Consider the following 18,898-nt stretch of genomic DNA (forward strand, 5'->3'; position numbering starts at 1 on the left):
AAGGCACTGCTCTGTTGACATGACGTCACTGGAAGAAGGCGAATCACTGGCACGAGCAGTTTATGACCCCTCTGAACTGGGACAGATCATCACAGGCCAGAAGAAGCAGGTATTTAGCTATAACCATCCTGTAAGTTCTTAACAGGAGTCCTGGATTTCACTTACAGCCAAGATCTTCATTTCTAAATGACAGTTTTTAGCTTTTCGAATGCCACAAGATTCTGCACCTGACAACTAAACCACCATGGGGAAGCGAATTAACACGTGGCTGACACATTCTGCTGTGGAGGAAAATGACAGAAGGAAATGGATAGAATCGGAGATGGACATTTGTATGCATGGAGATCAGTAGAATGTAAGCCTCTTCCCTCTCTACCGGTCTACCTTTGTGAGTTTATTGTAAATGATAATTGTATTTTGCTATAACCCTTTCTCATGTATAGCATCATGGGATCAATTGCGTTCTATAAATAATAATTATGTGCAGATCTACGTAAACAGGTGTGTTAACTCACAGACGAGTAGGCACTAACACACAAAATTCACACAAGCTGCACCAAAATCCACTTCATGATGCAAAAAATATCATTTGGTTCTACAGGTGCACACATTGTGAGTCCAATAATCTTTGATAAACAGTGTGAACACAATTCTATGAACAAATATCTGATTACAAGTATGACTATACCTTCTTTTAGAAAGAGCCATTATTTCCCCATGCCCCACCATGATATACAATGAATAAGTAGGAATCGGTGAGGGGGTGGGGGGCAACATCACATCTTACATCAGTCATGTGAAAACAGTTTTAAAGTCACGCTAGTAAGAAACCAAGTAATACTACAACACCTTTAGCTCACATCAACCAGTGTAAAATCACAACAGCGTCAGGTCAACAATGGGGAGTACTCCAAACCAAGATGACCACTGATGGAACATGTGCTGGACAGAATTGTGTTTTTTTAATGAAATGGATGGAGAACCTCCTCTCAGTTTGGGTTATCGTTCTGAAACAAACCCATTTAAGTATGATTACCATGGGAATATGCTTCCACCATGCAATGGAACACACTGCAGAGAATACAGCTGGATTTCATGCAGAGCTGGGCCATGGTATTAATAAAACTTAGACCTTTTCATGTGTGATGCCGCTTGGGAAAAACAGCATCTAGGTTCTATGTAATATGTTTCTTCAGTGTCCTGCTGCTTGCTGAATTTCACAAGTTTCACAGCTTTTTCTTTGGCGCTTCATATTATTGCTTTATCAGGCGTCTCGCCTGGGAGAGGAGGATGCTTGCTACATATTAGATCTTCAGCCAATACATGACATTCACATAATAGGTAGAGGTCTTACTTTGAAAGGGATGATTGAGAATGCGGAGTGTGTGCAGTTATCCCAGAAGGGACACTAGATACTGATAGATTATGTCAAACTCCACTTTGCGCTCTTTAGTGGCAAAGGAGATTCCATTTAGGCATTATTACTCCGGGGTGTAATAATTGAAATGAATAGAAATATACACACTATTACAGAAAGTAGCAACATAGCAGTAAGAAGTACAGGTACGTGTCCAAGAAAAAGTGAGTTACCAATGACAGGCGTAAGAAATCATATATTTTTTATGTATTTTACTGCTGTTTAGAGGAAACGATTAGTTATATATACCAAATTTAAGCAAATCTAATAAAACCAAGCACAGCACACTCCAATATCCTCAATGCTTATTTATAGCATGAAAACAAAGCCAATCTGTCATTAGAGGTACCACTCTGGCACCATGTGTGAACACGGAATTCCATCACACAGGTGTCTCTGCCGGGTTATGGCCGGAGCTTGGAGCTAGAGAACCTAAACAAGGTGTTTAACTCCACGATGGAGATTATATTGGCGGTGCATTGCCTGACGTGTATCGCAATGACAATTTGTACTTCTAATTATGGAAAGTTCATAATATATATATTAATACATTATAATACATATACAATGAAGGTAGTGGAACATGCTGCTTGTTTTTATCAAGTCTGCAGTTGAAACTTGTAGAGAGCCTATACAGAGCACTTGTCAGGTGTTCATTATAATTAAGGGGACTTGAAGGAACTTGATTGGAATTATAAGTGAATTATTAGGTTAAGGAGGAAACATGGACCACAGATCAATTTCTCTAAACTCCACAGCACATGAACGCTCGTCTCGGCTGAGCATTTAAAATGGGGAGAGTGGAGAAAACTGCTGCCTGAGGTCTGGCCACCGTTTATTTCTCCAGAAAACACAAGTATCCAGAGTTGAAATCTCAACTATGCAGACCTGGTCTCCCCCCCCCCCCCCCCCAATGTTACATTTGGAGATGATCAGGAGGCCCTCATTCCATCCCCAGCAAAATCAGAGTTTCTTCAGAGGACATTACTCTAATATGTATGAGGGATTTTACTTGAAATCAAATGATTTAGAAAATATACGACCGAATCTCCAGTTCCAATGTTTCCAAAGATTAGCAGCTATATAGGTAAGGAGTGTAGCCAATAGCTTCAGGTTCTAGCAGTGAAAGGGAAGTTTAGTACCTTGAAAGGATTTGTGCCAAGATGTGACTTTTCCTTCTATCCATAGTAGGGAATAACTTCCTGATCGCTGGTTGTTCTACTGCTAGGACCCCCATTGATTACAAAAATATCTGAATGGAATGGAAGTTGAGCGTGCCCACCTTCATTGCATTCACTTTTAACGGGACCCCTGGAGATAACTAAATACATCATGTGGCTATCTAAGTAGCTCCCAATGAGAATTAAAGGGTTATCCCCACAATGGTAATTTTTATTTTATTTTTACAAAGTACAGTATCTATATAACTATTGTTCATATACAATACAAGCTCAACATAAAGTTTCTTTTATCTTGTGTCTATTTTCATCTCCTTCAGCCCCACATTTCCCAGCAACACTCTGCTTCTCCCCAGTGCTGCAGGCTCCTCTCTCTATTCTCCTATGTAATTCCTGATACAGAAACATAGATCTTAACATAAGTAATTTTATTTATTTGGATGAGGTGACCAGTGATAGCTTTGAATAAAGTGGGTGTGACAAATATTCATTTCTATTTACAATATAATCCACATTTAATTGGTAGATCCCGGGGATCTTCAAAACATGATTAAGTGCTTCCCTGCAAGCATAGCAGAGCTGAGCATAAAATTTCCGAGCTGTGTTACAACAAAGCCGTCAGAGAAATGAGGATATAATGATATGAGAGAGTCTGAATTATGTTTTATCAGACAGCGTCATAGGTGCATCTGCTTTTCATGAATTAGAATCATTAGGTGCAAATACAGCTGGCATAATAGGTATCATAGCGGAGTTGTGCTGCTAGATGTTTATATTAGATGGGGTCATTAGGTGCATCTGAGAATGCTTAGCCAACAGTATTAGATCGACTGGGATATGGATCCAGTGGCAGCTCAGGGGAAAAAACACTGGTTAAGGAGGGGGTGATCATTAAGGGGGTTACGGCTACAAGTCAGTACAAAGTTAAAAATGTATGGTATAGGCACACATTATCAATTTAAACGAAAATAGAAATCTAAGATCAAATTATGATTTTGCAAACCCTTTAATGGTGCGGAAGGTGCACATGCTTGAGCTCCACTTTATTCAGATGCCACTTCATAGCCCTGTTCTCGAGATTGGTGGCAGTCGCTGGGGTCAGGCCCCCGGCAATCAGGAAGTCATTATTCTATCCTATGGATTGAGAATAACTTCACATCTTGGTAACAACATTTTACGCACCATGACTATAATTATTGCTAATGGCTCATTAGACTACATTTCTATTAATGTTAAACAAGTTATTTTTTTTATGTAAATGGTGATGAATTTATTAGCTGGTCATTATGGAGCACTATACTATTACCTATTTTAGGATATTACTACAGGTTTTTTTCTCAAATATTATTAAAGTCTTACAATACTGTAGTCTTGTTGTCATAGGGCACTATCAAACACTTAAATCATAATATATATTTTTTTCCAATATGAAAATTTATGATTAAAATATGACGACATCAGCAAGTACATACTGATAGTGCTATGGGGACGCAGGCTAAGCCATACAAGGTTTGATCCAGTCATCGCTGTAGATACCGTTGGGATAGAGCTACTCAGATGTGTGACATAACTGAATAATTGGAGGACTCCAATTCTACCTGAGGACATTCAATTAGTCATAAAGATAATGCTACAGGAAAAAATGATGCAAGTAGTTCTCTGTTGACAATTGCTATTTTGGAGCTCAAAAGCCGTTGTCATCCATTATATTCAACATTTTTACATCAACGTTTGGAAGAAAATTAAATTCATGTGACTTCATTTTCATCCCAGATGTGCACTGCAGAAGTGTAATCACCAAACAGTTTATGGAGCTGGAAACAAGGAAAAGTGCTAAAGCTCTTTAGAAAAATTCCCACTGCATATATCCTGCCCATAAGAGCGCGCCGGGCTGTTAAACTGACCTTGAAGCCTCAGACGCTGACAAACTAATGCTACAATTTACTACCGCAGAAGACTTCACCAAAATACACCACTGGGGAAGAGAGAATCACAAAAATCAGTGAGCTCAGAGAAATTCAACGCTCCTTTACACAATGCGGAATGTTTCCTATGTTTTTTTTTTCAATATCATGCTATTAATAAAAAGATTAAGAATAATTATCTGCCATTTGGCTTTGTGATATATTGTACAAAAAGCCACAAAAGTACAACTGTTACACATGGAAGTTTGATTAATGATGCATAAAAAGACCTATAAACATTAGACAGTAAAGAATTATTTAGCTCCAAGTGTATATGCAAGGTACAAGAAGGAAGAGATTAGATCATTCAGTCTTTCTGCATAACTAACCTCAAAAAAGGGCTGCATGGCCTACACATGGTAACAGCTAAGAGATCGGGAACCTCCTAAAATATCCAGCGACTGCATTAAATGCAATTCCTTGAACACCTTTTAGTGAAGCTTTATGGTTTGTCCATATGGTGCCATAAAGCAAGGAGATGCATTGGAAGGAGGAATCAGACACGGCGATTAGGACACTATGGGGGAGACACAAACAGGCTAAGGATATGGAGACATGAAGAGACCACTGGCCAGGAACACAGAGCAGACATTCAGTTTAACTACAAGCTAAAGCAGTTAGAAAATGGTTATTACAGTCCGCATCATTTGCTTTTTTGGAAGTGAACAGTGTTGGACAAAAACAGTCAATTGGAAATCTGTGGCAAAAGTACACGACAGCTCTGCATTTGTCCAAATTGTCCAATTGTACTGAAAGATTATAGAGAATGAGCATTCCTAGGACGCTTGCTCACAATAATCTTGAAGTCTAAGACAAGCTGCTGATCACCTGATGACCAACAAGAACGCTCGTTCGTCAGGTGAAACGATAGTGTGTGTTATACACACACACAAAAAATTACCGTAAGTTTTCAGGAGCTCATCGTCCTATATTAAAAGTACGGTTGTACTCAATAGCAAATATCCTTTGTACAGTGAACTTTCTACTACAGATCAGAAATCAGCTCCCAGTCTGTGTAATCAGGCAATTAAAGGATAGCAGATAAGTTGGGTGTTGGTCCACCACGGATCTGGTATTACTGGCTTACCTAAAGAAACATCATCAATATGTTAGAATCATAGAATGTTAGAGTTGGAAGGGACCTCCAGAGTCACTGTGTTCAACCCCCTGCTCAATGCAGGATTCACTACGACATCTCAGATAGATGTCTTCCTAGCCTCTGTTTGAAGACTTCCATTGAAGGAGAACTCACCACCTCTCGTGGCAGCCTGTTCCACTCGTTGATCACCCTCACTGTCAAAAAGTAGTTTCTAATATCTAATTTGTATCTTCTCCCTTTCAGTTTAATTCCATTGTTTCTCGTGTTTCCATGTGCAAATGATGATCCCTCTACACTGTGACATCTATTCAGATACTTGTAAACAGCTATAAAGTCTCCTTTTGGCCTTCTTTTTGCAATCTAAACATTCCAAGAGCCTTTAACCGCTCCTCGAAGGACATATTTTGCAGTCTGCTCACCATCCTGGTAGGTATTCTTCTCTGAACTTGTTCCATTGTTTCAATATCTTTTTTAAAATGTGGTTCGCAGAACCGTATTCCAGATGAGGCCTGACCAAGGAGGAGTAATGAGGATAATTACTTCACGTGATCAAGACTCCATGTTTCTCATGCCTCCCAGAATTATATTTGCTTTTTTTTCTGCTGCAACACATTGATGATTCATGTGCAGTCTGTAATCTATTAGTAAACCCAAGTATTTTTCAAATGTGCTGTTGCTTAGTTCTATTCCTCCCATTCTGTAGATGTCATTTTCGATTTTCTTGCCCAGATATGTAGAATAGTTAATTTCTCCCTATTAAATACAATTTTATTAGAATGACTCATGTGCAGCCTTAGATCCAGACATCTTTAAATAAGACGCAAGCCAACATAAGAGACTTCCTAGAAAAAAACAACTTTAAGATGTGAAGATAGATTAATCTATTTATAGACGCAATAATAGAATTTAGAAATATTTGAGATGTAAATATTATGCATGTGCTAAAAAAGATTTGTTGTGTTTTTTTGTATAGCTATATTTTTAATCATATATAAAATAACTACGTGACAATATACCTGAATGGACAAAGCATATTCAATGTTGTCAGAGACACAGTACATTGTGTGGTGTTCTAAGAAAACAATGTAACGCAGCATCAATTGTTATAAATATTTTACTGTTCTGTATTGAAATAATTGCCCTTTACGGTGCACTCAAACAAAGTGAGTAATTCAATGCAATCCTTGGTTTTCTCTTGCTCGTCTCATATTCCCACTCTGACAAGACAGACATCTGTGCTGTCTCCTGTGCCCTTTGCATTTTTGCTGTACTATACAAGATGCTACTAAGCTTTCCTATGCAACATGTATAATGCAAAGCTCTGCACACGGCATCAGCCTAGCTGTCATCACTCTTTTCCATCTGTTCCACTTTTAATCTGAAGCAGGGTGGCCCAAGCCAACATGATAAGACGTGTAATAACCTCACCCCGGCTGCCAAAACAGTGCACTGGAACCATGGCATGACAGGGCTTGTGCTAGGACTAATTATACATTTACCTTTCATTGACAAGAAAGAACAGATCAAAGGCGAACATGTTCCTCACAAGGAATGCCAGCTGAAGAGGCAACCAACCAGAAGAGTACACCAGGCATGGACAATGCACATGTTAGTGGTTCTTTTCCTACAATAGATATTAGCTAATAGCTTATAACTAATAACCATATGTCATGATATCATAAATCTTACATCTTGCACATGTTTATATCAATTTACAATCTTCATTGATGACCTCATCTTACAATACATAACACATGGCTTTAATAAAGAAACGCTCAGACTGAGCTCACTGACAAAGGACAACCTTACGGCAAAGTTATTTAGTTTATTTCTTTTCGACTAAAGTAAGGGCTCATGCAGATGTCCATGGATCTCTGTCGGACCACAGACTAGTGCACTGACCGACCAAAGCGCACCTGCATCATACAATATATGAAGCGCTCATGCTCCAGGCGGGAGTGCCACAGCCAGTCCGTGCATTGTGGTTTGTGATCGAACAGAGATCCACAGATGCATGCGCCATAACATTTCAATTGATTTCACCCTGCCCAATTAATGGGAACAATTGTTACTAAAAGCACTCGTTTAACAAAATTCATGCAGTGTAAATGAGTGAAATTATCTTTCGGCGGTCTCCAAAGATCATTGTTCTTGGCAGCACATTGTCCTACATAAACAGGATCTGTGCTGCTGAAACCAATGGTAACCTATGAGCACTGAATGATCCATTATGGTTCAGGGCACATCTGAAGTGCAGTCTGCCTACAGGCTTATAAGCCATGGCCAAGCATTTTCCGATGGTGGTCGTTACCGCTGCAAAATCATCAAATGTTGCTCCACACTTTCTGCGAAAACTAGTTAGTGTCCAGTGTTTTTTCTGATAAGCTTTTAAAGGGCTTTTCCACAAATGACTTTCCTCCCTTTTGGCTTCCACTAAATTAAAATAATAAAGTCATGTGTTACTTGGCGCACCCAGGTCCAGCGCTTTGTTTACGCAGCTGTCCTGGTCTTTGTTGACAACTGAAAAGATGGCAGCACAATTACAATGCATGTGGCCCATGCAGCCAATCCCCGGACTCAGCTGCTCTACCTAAATAGGTGGCACGATCCACTGAGATGGTCACTTGTGTTGTAACCGTAATGTCACTTGTGCAATGGTCGGGATGTCACGTGTGCAGTAGTCGTGATGTCACATGTGCTGTAGTCGTGATGCTACATGTGCTGTAGTCGTGATGCTGTGGTCGTGATGTCACATGTGCTGTAGTCGTGATGTCACATGTGCTGTAGTCGTGATGTCACATGTGCTGTAGTCGTGATGCTGTGGTCGTGATGTCACATGTGCTGTGTTCGTGATGTCAAGTGCTGCAGTTGTGATGTCACGTGTGCAGTCTGTCAACAAAGACTACGGCAGGAATGGAGAAACATCTGTTTATTATCTGTTTTACTTAAAGAAACAACAAAACATATTCCCACCATCCCATCCCTCCTCACACTGACCCAATCTCCCGTTCCATTATTTGATATATGGTTACAGGTAACTACCTATTCTAAACTACCTATACATGTAGAGATGTATACGGACTATCAGAGTGTTTATTCATATGGCTGACTGATAAACTTCCATTCAAAATTAGTTATAGCAAAACATTAAAACTGTGAGTTTAAATTTTCACAATAGTGTACTAAAATATGAGATATGTGGCAGATCTGGAACACAACGCATCAAAGTTTTTTCTGGACTTTGGGCTTTGCGCATTCTCTAGTTAGGTTTCACACAGGCAGGTGTAAGACACAGTCAGGCCCAGGTCCCTCTCTGCCCCCCATTTATTTTCAGGTTTTCTGGAATAAAGCTAGGTGAGGTAGTTGAGTTCGGGACCATCCCGAGTGGCTACAACTTGTAGCAGTGGTATGACTTTTACACTTTTTTCATTAAAAAAAATGTCAAGTATCCTGTGTTTTTACTATTTACTTACTACAGGGTATCTATTCATTGTTTTTATTCTGTTTATTAAATACTGAAGGCCTAGCCTTTGGGCTGACCATCAATATCAGATAGGTTGATGCTTACCTCCCTTCTAATAGAAATCTCTGCAGATCAATCACATTTAGTGAGTTGCAACATGGTAAACAGCCACTACCAAAAGTACAGAGCTGTGGCTGGTAGATGCTGAAGGGAACGCATGCCTTTCAATCAGCTGAACACTGGTGGGGCCAGGAGAAGAACCCTAGCCAATCTGATATTAACGGCCGAACCTAAGGACAAGTCATCAATATTAAAAGTGCCTGATAACTTGTTCAAAGGGTTATTTCCATCTCCAAAATTTATGGTATATCAACAGGACCTGTATCTATCCAAATTTATGGCCCACCTGGTGGAAAGATGGATGAAATAACCCCTTTTAAAAAGATGCGAGGACCAGCAGAAGAAAGATGCTGAAACAGAAAATATTACTTTTTCCTCTCCAGCTGATGGCCACAATTACTTTTATCTGGCCTCCAGAAGATGTTGCTGTTCTAGACTAGAAAAATCAGCTGGGCTATCTCAATTTTTACCATAAAGGAAGATTATATGTATGTGTTAAGGGCCAATATTCGGCAAAAAAGAGTCCTTAGAAACCCCCAGTTTTTTACTATTGGCCTTTCTAAACAAGCCAGCACTTATCTGACCAAAAGTGCCCATATGCTAAAAAGTCCTAGTTATCGGCAGCACATCATTCTGCATAATCAGGATCATAATCAGTGTGCTGCCGATAACATGAAATTCTGAGGTCAAGGAACAATCATATTAGCCAATTACTAATTACTAGATGGTGGCCCGATTCTAACACATCGGGTATTCTAGAATATGCATGTCCACGTAGTATATTGCCCAGCCACGTAGTATATTGCCCAGGCACGTAGTATATTGCCCAGCCACGTAGTTTTTTGCCCAGTCACGTAGCATATTGCCCGGTCACGTAGTATATTGCCCAACCATGCAGTATATTGCCCAGCCACATAGTATATTGCACAGCGACGTAGTATACAGCACTTAAATCTACTATATAATTGTCTAAGGGTCACTTCCGTCTTTCTGTCTGTCCTTCTGTCACGGATATTCATTGGTCGCGGCCTCTGTCTGTCATGGAAATCCAAGTCGCTGATTGGTCGTGGCAAAACGCCAACGACCATTGCCACGACCAATCAGCGACGGGCACAGTACGCCGGCAAAATGGCCGCTCCTTCCTCCCCACAGTCAGTGCCCACTCCATACTCCCCTCCAGTCAGCCCTCACACAGGGTTAATGGCAGCGTTAACAGACCGCATTATGCCGCGGTGTAACGCAACTATTAACCCTGTGTGACCAACTTTTTACTATTGATGCTGCGTATACAGCATCAATAGTAAAAAGATCTAATGTTCCAAAGAATAATAATGAAAAAAAAAACCCGTTATTCTCACCCTCCGACGTCGCGCCCTGTCCTCGGCAGTGCAAGCGGCAGGTTCCGGTACCAAGGATGCTATGCGAGAAGGACCTGCCATGACATCACGGTCACAGGTCCTGTGCTCATACCAACCCTGGGACCGGAAGCTGCCGCGTGCTCCGCACACAGGCGCCAGGACTTCAAGGGGCTTTCGGAAGGTGAGTATATGTTTATTTTTTATTTGCCCAGTCACGTAATATATTTCCCAGTGACGTAGTAGATTGCCCAGCCACGTATGTAACAGGTTAAAAAAAGATTTAAAATAAAAAATAAACATATACTCACCTTCCGAAGGCCCCTTGAAGTCCTGGCGCGGTGCACGAGGCAGCTTCCGGTCCCAGGGTTGGTATGAGTGCAGGACCTGTGATGACGTCGCGGTCACATGACCGTGACGTCATGGCAGGTCCTTCTCGCATAGCATCCTTGGTACCGGAACCTGCCGCTTGCACTGTCGAGGACAGGGCGCGACGTCGGAGGGTGAGAATAACGTTTTTTTTTTTCATTATTATTATTTGGAACATTAGATCTTTTTACTATTGATGCTGCATACGCAGCATCAATAGTAAAAAGTTGGTCACACAGGGTTAATAGCTGTGTTAATGGAGTGCGTTACACCGCGGTCTGTTAACGCTGCCATTAACCCTGTGTGAGGGCTGACTGGAGGGGAGTACGGAGCGGGCACTGACTGCGGGGGAGGAAGGAGCGGCCATTTTGCCGGCGTACTGTGCCCGTCGCTGATTGGTCATGACAATGGTCGTGGGCGTTTTGCCATGACCAATCAGCGACTTGGATTTCCATGACAGACAGAGGCCGCGACCAATGAATATCCGTGACAGACAGACAGAAGGAAAGACAGAAAGACGAAAGTGACCCTTAAACAATTATATAGTAGATTTAATGGCCCGTCTACAGGGGCAAGTAGTCAGAAAATTCTCTATACAAACATCGTGCTTGAACCATAAATACAACATTTTCTAAAACATACCAAAGATGAAAAAAGTCTCTGTATATCACAGAATAAAAGCATGGTAATTGTCACTGATAGCTTCCATCAGTGCACAAGTGTGAATTGATTTGTTTGGGAGGTTTTAGAAGCAAGGTCAGCATGGATTGGGCACCAATTGTAGAGACATTTAACACAAGTAATGGGAAGGCAGGTTTTGTCATCATCCCGCTGATGGCTTGATGAACAGTTTAGGTAGGCCAGGTGGTGAGGTTTACAGCACACAGCCAGCCATTCCCCAAAGGACCCAGGCTTTAATGTGAGAGGCTTCATGATTTTGATGATGGTTTAAGTAAATTGTAATATATCAGGTTTTGCTTGGTGGTTGCAAAATGAAGAAACTCTGCAGCGTGACTTTCATCCTTCAGAAAGCACAGCATATATTTGATATGGGTTTGAGGTTTCAGACATAGACTGTGAAATAGACGCTCATAGCGGAGGGTGGGTTGGGAGATTTAGCTAAATAAATAGAGCAAGATCCTTTGGTAATGGCAGTTTTGCTAAATCGTCAGCTTAGCAGCTATGGAAAAGCCCAATTTATGATGACTTTGTGGTGTTGGCTTAAGAAAATAAACGAACTATACTTTAAGGTCTGCTATAGAGTCAGTGCTGCCATTGTGCAACTATGTGTCTTTTGATTTTCTCCACCACGTGGTGCCGGTAATTTACTACATACTTTTTACACTACAGCCAAAATACGCAACAAATAACCTCGGCCCATAACCACTGAGAATACTGCAGTGATGTCATCTAGATCAGAAAAATCCCTGAAGAAGTAAAACGTTTGTGCAACGCCATCTAATCTCAGGAGGTGCTAACCTCTTTACTACCTAGTGGTATTAGGATAGTAATCTGGAGTAAGCGAGCGATCGATAACACATAATAAACAAGCTGCTAATAAACTCTACATCCTGGCAGATACAACTACTACTTACATAAAGGTATACACTAATATCATGGCTTATGTGCGGAGGAGGAAGGGGTACTTTCAAAAACGCGGTGAAGTCATTTCAGCACGAGGTTAAGATAAACACATGTGACTAAAAGTTTCTAAATTAATAAATTCATATTCATCAAAAGTGATTGAAACATTCCTAAAGTCTAGAAAAAATTCGGAACATTCTAGTTTGTAAAGAAAAAAAAATCTATACAATACTGTATTTTTTCCCTCTTAAAGGGCACATTGAAAAGTTTACTTGGAGAGTTAATGAAGATGAATGTAGAGCAATGCACCTGGGATGGAGTAATCCTATTGCTGCACATACAATAAAGGTACCGTCACACATAGCGACGCTGCAGCGATACCGACAACGATCCGGATCGCTGCAGCGTCGCTGTTTGGTCGCTGGAGAGCTGTCACACAGACAGCTCTCCAGCGACCAACGATCCCGAGGTCCCCGGTAACCAGGGTAAACATCGGGTAACTAAGCGCAGGGCCGCGCTTAGTAACCCGATGTTTACCCTGGTTACCATCCTAAAAAGTAAAAAAACAAACGCTACATACTTACCTACCGCTGTCTGTCCTCGGCGCTCTGCTTCTCTGGTCTGGCTGTGAGCGTCACCGCTCTGCTTTCCGGCTGACCGACGCTCACAGCCAGAGCAGGAGGAGAGCAGAGCACAACGCTGGAGGACAGACAGCTGTAGGCAAGTATGTAGTGTTTGTTTTTTTACTTTTAGGATGGTAACCAGGGTAAACATCGGGTTACTAAGCGCGGCCCTGCGCTTAGTTACCCGATGTTTACCCTGGTTACCAGCAAAGACATCGCTGAATCGGTGTCACACACGCCGATTCAGCGATGTCTACGGGGAGTCCAGCGACGAAATAAAGTTCTGGACTTTCTTCCCCGACCAGCGATCTCCCAGCAGGGGCCTGATCGCTGCTGCCTGTCACACTGGACGATATCGCTAGCGAGGACGCATCAACGTCACGGATCGCTAGCGATATCGTCTAGTGTGACAGTACCTTAAGTTGGAGTATACTCGGGACTACAGAGCAGGAGAAGGACTTGGCATTCTGGTTACAAGTAAGCTGAGCAGCAGTACCCAATGTCAAAGCAGCAGCCGCAAAAGCAAACAAAATTATAGGATGTATAAAAAGAGATAAAATCCCGCGATCCCAACATATCACCACTTTATAAATCACAAGTGATCCAACATCTAGAATACCGCATCCAGTTTTGGGCTCCACATTTTAAAAAGAATATCAGGAAGTTAGAATCAGTTCATAGGTGGGCAACTACATTATTACAAGGGATGGAAGGCCTCTCATATGATGAGGGGTTGGAAAAGTTGGGCTTGTTTAGCTTCGAAAAAAGACACCTCAGAGGAGATCTCATTTACATGTATAAATGTGTGGCCAGTACAAAACACTGGCACATAACTTATTCCTTCCAAAAACTATACTAAGGACTAGGGGGCACTCATTACGGGTGGAAAAAAGGTGATTCTGGCAGTTAAATAGGAAAGGGTTCTTTACAGTTGGAGCAGTCAGACTGTGGAATGCCCGACCACAAGAGGTAGTAATGGCAGACACTATAACCGCTTTTAAAAAAGGGCTGGACGATTTCCTCAATACACATAACATTGTCGGTTATAGTAAGATTAGTGATGAAATGTACAATTGGCGGGGAAAGGTCGAACTTGATGGACCTAGATCTTTTTTCAACATATGTAACTATGTACTGTATATACTCGAGTATAAGTCGACCTGAGTATAATCCGAGGCACCAAATTTGGCCACGAAAAACTGGGTAAAGTTATGGCTCCCCATCCCTGTCCTTGTATGCATGGCTCCCTTTCCTCGTCCTTGTATGCATGGCTCCCCGTCTTTGTATGCATGGCTCCTTATCCCTGTCCTTGTATGCATGGCTCCTTATCCCCTTATGCTTGTATGCATGGTTCCTATAAAAAAAACAATAAAACAAAAACAAAACACGTCCTACTTACTTTCCCTGTGTGCCCTCTCTGCATCTCGTTCCGGCGCCAGCAGCTCTTCCGGCCGAGCAATCACGTGTCCCCGCTCATTAAAGTAATGAATATTCATTCCACGACTATGGGAGTGGAGAGGGGTGAATATTCATTACCTTAATGAGCGGGGGACATGAGATCGCTCGGCCGGGAGACTGGCACTGGAAAGATATGCAGCTAGGACACGCAGGGAAGATAAGTAGGATGTGTGCTGGAAGCCGGCGGCTGCAACGGTGCGCGCAGTAAGAGAAATGAACATTCACTTCCAGCGCAGTGAATATTCATTTCTCTTTAGCAGCGGGCAAAGTTACAGCTGCAGCCTCCTGCCTCTGTGACCCGCTGCTCCGTCGCTCCCCTGCCGTCTTTCTGGGACAATGACTCATGTATAAGCCGAGGGGAGAGGGGGGGGGTAGAGGGGGCATTTTTCAGCAGAAAAAAATGTGCTGAAAACTCAGCTTATATACAAGTATATACGGTAACTACTATAGTTGGGACTGCAAGGTCCCCAACATATTCAGGTCAAACATATGCCGAGAGCATACTCTATTTTTGGAGTACATTTGCCCAATTAATTCTATAGACAGTAGTGTGTGCATCAAGAAATGTTTCTTGTGAATTTAGCCTTTTTCTTACACATTGAAGTGGGAACAGATCATTTGATGCTTCCTTGAGCCTAAAATCAGCAGATGGGGGTCAAGAGAAGAGTTTAACTTACAGTCATCTCCTACGTGCATGGCTGGATCAGTAGAGTTGGTTAGGAAGCTGTACAAGGGACTCACCTGCTGCAGAATTTCCAGAATGGAAATTCTGTAGCTAAATCCACAGTAGCAAAAAAATGCAGAAATGCACTGCAGAGGGTTAACTACACAATGAGGATTGCAAAAAATAAATTATTGATAGATAATCCACAACACCAGGATGAAACTTTGTGAGCTACAGTAACATGAAGATGAACTTTAGATGGAAAATCCAATGCATATACACGTAACCTTCCTAAACTTGGTACCACAGCATTTATTATTGCCGTGGCATGTTGATCAGTGGATGTTCCCAGGCTCACAGTTCATTAGTGGCTTTCCTTTCAGTTTGTACAGAAATGTGGAGAAACACTGAACAGATTGGCTCATTCTCTGGTAGACCAGAACGTACGTTGCATGTGTGCCCATTGATATCAATGGAATTTACCATGTAGGAAACGTACGGGTGCTCACATATAATTAGCATGGGCTCAGCTGCTAAAACTCCAGGCAAACAACTCTAGCTGCTGGATCTTGGGGTGACCAACACTTTGACATTGTGGCTTTTCTTTTTTTTTTTAACAGAAAGAGTCATCCAGTTTAGCCCCCTACTTTACCAATATCATCTATAACCTACGGTAAAAAGTAGTCAAGAAAGGCTACAGTCAGAGAACCCTCATTAGAAAATATTACTATATAAATTAGTCCCACATTCTACTTTTTTCCTAAAAGAGACATTTGTGCTTATTAAATGTAATTATAAAAGCCAATAAAAGTCTAAACCTAAGAATAGAATCGAAGTTGTTTCGTGGGAGCGTTTATTGCTTACCGGACAGAATTCATCACTCAATAAAAGTACAATGTGACAAATAGTTCAATATGCGACAGTAATATAAAAGTCATGCACATATGCTCAGCATACGGTCTTATATTAGACAAAAGCAGAAACATACTTTCCACAATGGAAACATTCAGGAAAATAGATGATGTGGTGCCAAAAACTGCAGTAACCATATTAGTCAACAGCAACGATGGGTGACAGGGATACTTTACAACATTTAGCTGTCCATATGTTAGTAACTAAAAAGAATAGATTTCAATAATATTCTTCATCTACATGTTTGAAATGTAGAGCTGTTTATGCATTTGGATCCTCAAAGCACCACTCCAGCGTTATTTCTTTATTTATTCAGCGCTGGAGTGGTGCTTCTAACCTAAAGTACTTGCCCGTAGTCTTAGGCTATGTGGACATGTTCCGGATTATTCACGGTTTCTCCGCATTTTTCAGCGGTTTTCCGCTGCAAAAACTCTAAAAACCCCCGCATCCCATCAATTTAATGCATTCTGCAATTTTTGTGCCCATGTGGAGTTTTTTTCTGCGAAAAAATGCATTGTGGAAAGAAACGCGGCATGTTCACTAATTTTGCGGGTTTTTCGCGGATTTGCCGCTATATTATTGCATTGGGAACCTCCGGAAAAATCTGCGGAAAATCCGCAAAAAAACGCGAGCAGATATCCTGCGAAAGCAGTCTGGATTTGCTCAGGAAAATTTTGCAAACTTTCCTGAACGTGTGCACATAGCCTTATACTTACCGGCAGTGTCTTCACCTTTTCTGCTCCTGTCTCATGGTGCCATCTTGGTAAAGCTGCCTCTGCTCGCCGCTTTGGAGAGTGCACACTTGTGGCCTGTGGAATAACAATGCCGCCATCCCAAAATGTCAGTCATGAAGCGCACACCGCCCCCGCCGCCCAACAAGTAGGAAGCAGCGCTCTCCTGAAGACTGAGCATGAAACCACCCCCTTTAGTTTCCTGTGCCTGTTTGTAGATCTCTGGTTCTCACGGTAATGGGGGATGACTATGCATGCATGACCCCTATCTGCCTATCTTTGTTACCAGGATCAAGGGTCCCCATCCCAACCACTCACTGCTAATTTGCATAAAAATACATTTGGAAATGTTAGTATTATTAATGTAGTGAGATTTTAACAGTTTTTGTATCTAACACTTGACAGTCACACTTACAAGCCATCAGCACACAAGATCAAATCGCTTCCAGCACATGGAAAATAGTTATTAAAATGGACATTACGTTATCGGAGCAAATCACTCAGTGACAGCTGTCACTCAAAGCCTACAATGTACATAACCCCCTAGAGACCATGTCAGCTCCCAGGAGAAGAGGAGACCGTCACCGGCTAAGATCACAGTTATCATGTACAGCTGTTATGTGTGGGGGGCAGCTAGGGAACACCAAGAGTGGAGAGGTAAAGGCATGGGCACCGCCAGTCCAGCTGTGGCTACTGAATACGCTGGCACAGATGCCAGCCAGGCTCAGTTCCAAAGCAGCATATCGATTTTTCAATTATGATACCCTGCATTTGGACGCATATGCTTCCTGAGGTTAAAATGATCGTTTCCTCATAATTAATTCTGCTTGGACATTTGTATTAAAAGAAATGCCATATCTGTCGCTGTATGAAGAAGCTGGCACTTTGACAAAATGCTGCGATTCTGAATATCTAAGCCTTGAACATGTCCTATACCTGTTTAATAAGTGCATAGCCTTCCCTGTAATATGACCACAGACATTAGAATGCAGGGAAGGGTAAAATAAAACCTATATATTAGTCTGATTGCCGTATGGGGAGTCGGGAAGGATTTTTTTTCCCCAATGTGGAGCTTACTATTTGCCACATGGGTTTTTTTTTGCCTTCCTCTGGATCAACATGTTAGGGCATGTTAGGCTATGGGTTGAACTAGATGGACTTAGTCTTTCTTCAACCTTAATAACTATGTTACTATGCATATATATAACCCCCTAAGCCGTTTTTGACCGTGTGACTGCACCTTAATCAGAGGTAAAAGCCTTGAGGGATGGGTGCAGTGTGGAATCTACCTCAGATGCCAAATAATTTGCCGTGCCATTATTAATATTCATCAGCATGTTTAATGAGAAGCTGTCCTTGTCAGGTGGAGCGCTGTACAACAATCCCGAAATGGGCAGCTCCCAACATTAGCAGACTATAGTATAGAGCTAATTCTTGATGTTACCAATAGACCGAGAGCAATAAAGGCTTTTTTTTCTCCTTCTGTTGTTCAAAAATGTGATTTTATTATTTCCATTTTCTTTATAAGAGCCCACAGAGCTACTAAAACACATTTTTATATTCTGTCCACAATTGCGGTACACTTTGTACATAAGTGAGCTGCTGGTTTTGGTTGTCAGGGGTAAGTGGCATTTTTTTGTCTTCCAACATGTCCAATAGCTCAGAGCTGCACTCTACTCCACATTCAGCCATGTAATTATTGTATAGTTCCAGTGACTATACTTCCCTGAGCGCCAGTCATCTGACTCTGAACTAGAAGGGAACGTATGGAGAGATCAGTAAAACTGCGGCCGTGGAAACTTATGGATTGTAATATATGGTAGCTTTTAATTCAGGATCTATATGCAATAAGCAAAGGAATTGTACAATTACTTAACTCTTCATACAGAATATCTGTAAAGTGGTAAAGGACTATTGCTGCATTGTTACACCAGCATATGTCCGTATAGCACAAAATATTC

The 18,898-nt window shown here is 41.5% G+C and overlaps 1 protein-coding gene across 3 annotated transcripts in view; it reads right to left on the reverse strand.

Moving 5' to 3' along the window:
• MCC (MCC regulator of WNT signaling pathway) overlaps positions 1–18,898 on the reverse strand; it is a 514,674-nt gene that overhangs the window by 133,289 nt on the left and 362,487 nt on the right. The window lies entirely within an intron of this gene.

The sequence above is a fragment of the Ranitomeya imitator genome, chromosome 1, assembly GCF_032444005.1.
Source record: "Ranitomeya imitator isolate aRanImi1 chromosome 1, aRanImi1.pri, whole genome shotgun sequence".
Classification (NCBI taxonomy): Eukaryota; Metazoa; Chordata; class Amphibia; order Anura; family Dendrobatidae; genus Ranitomeya; species Ranitomeya imitator.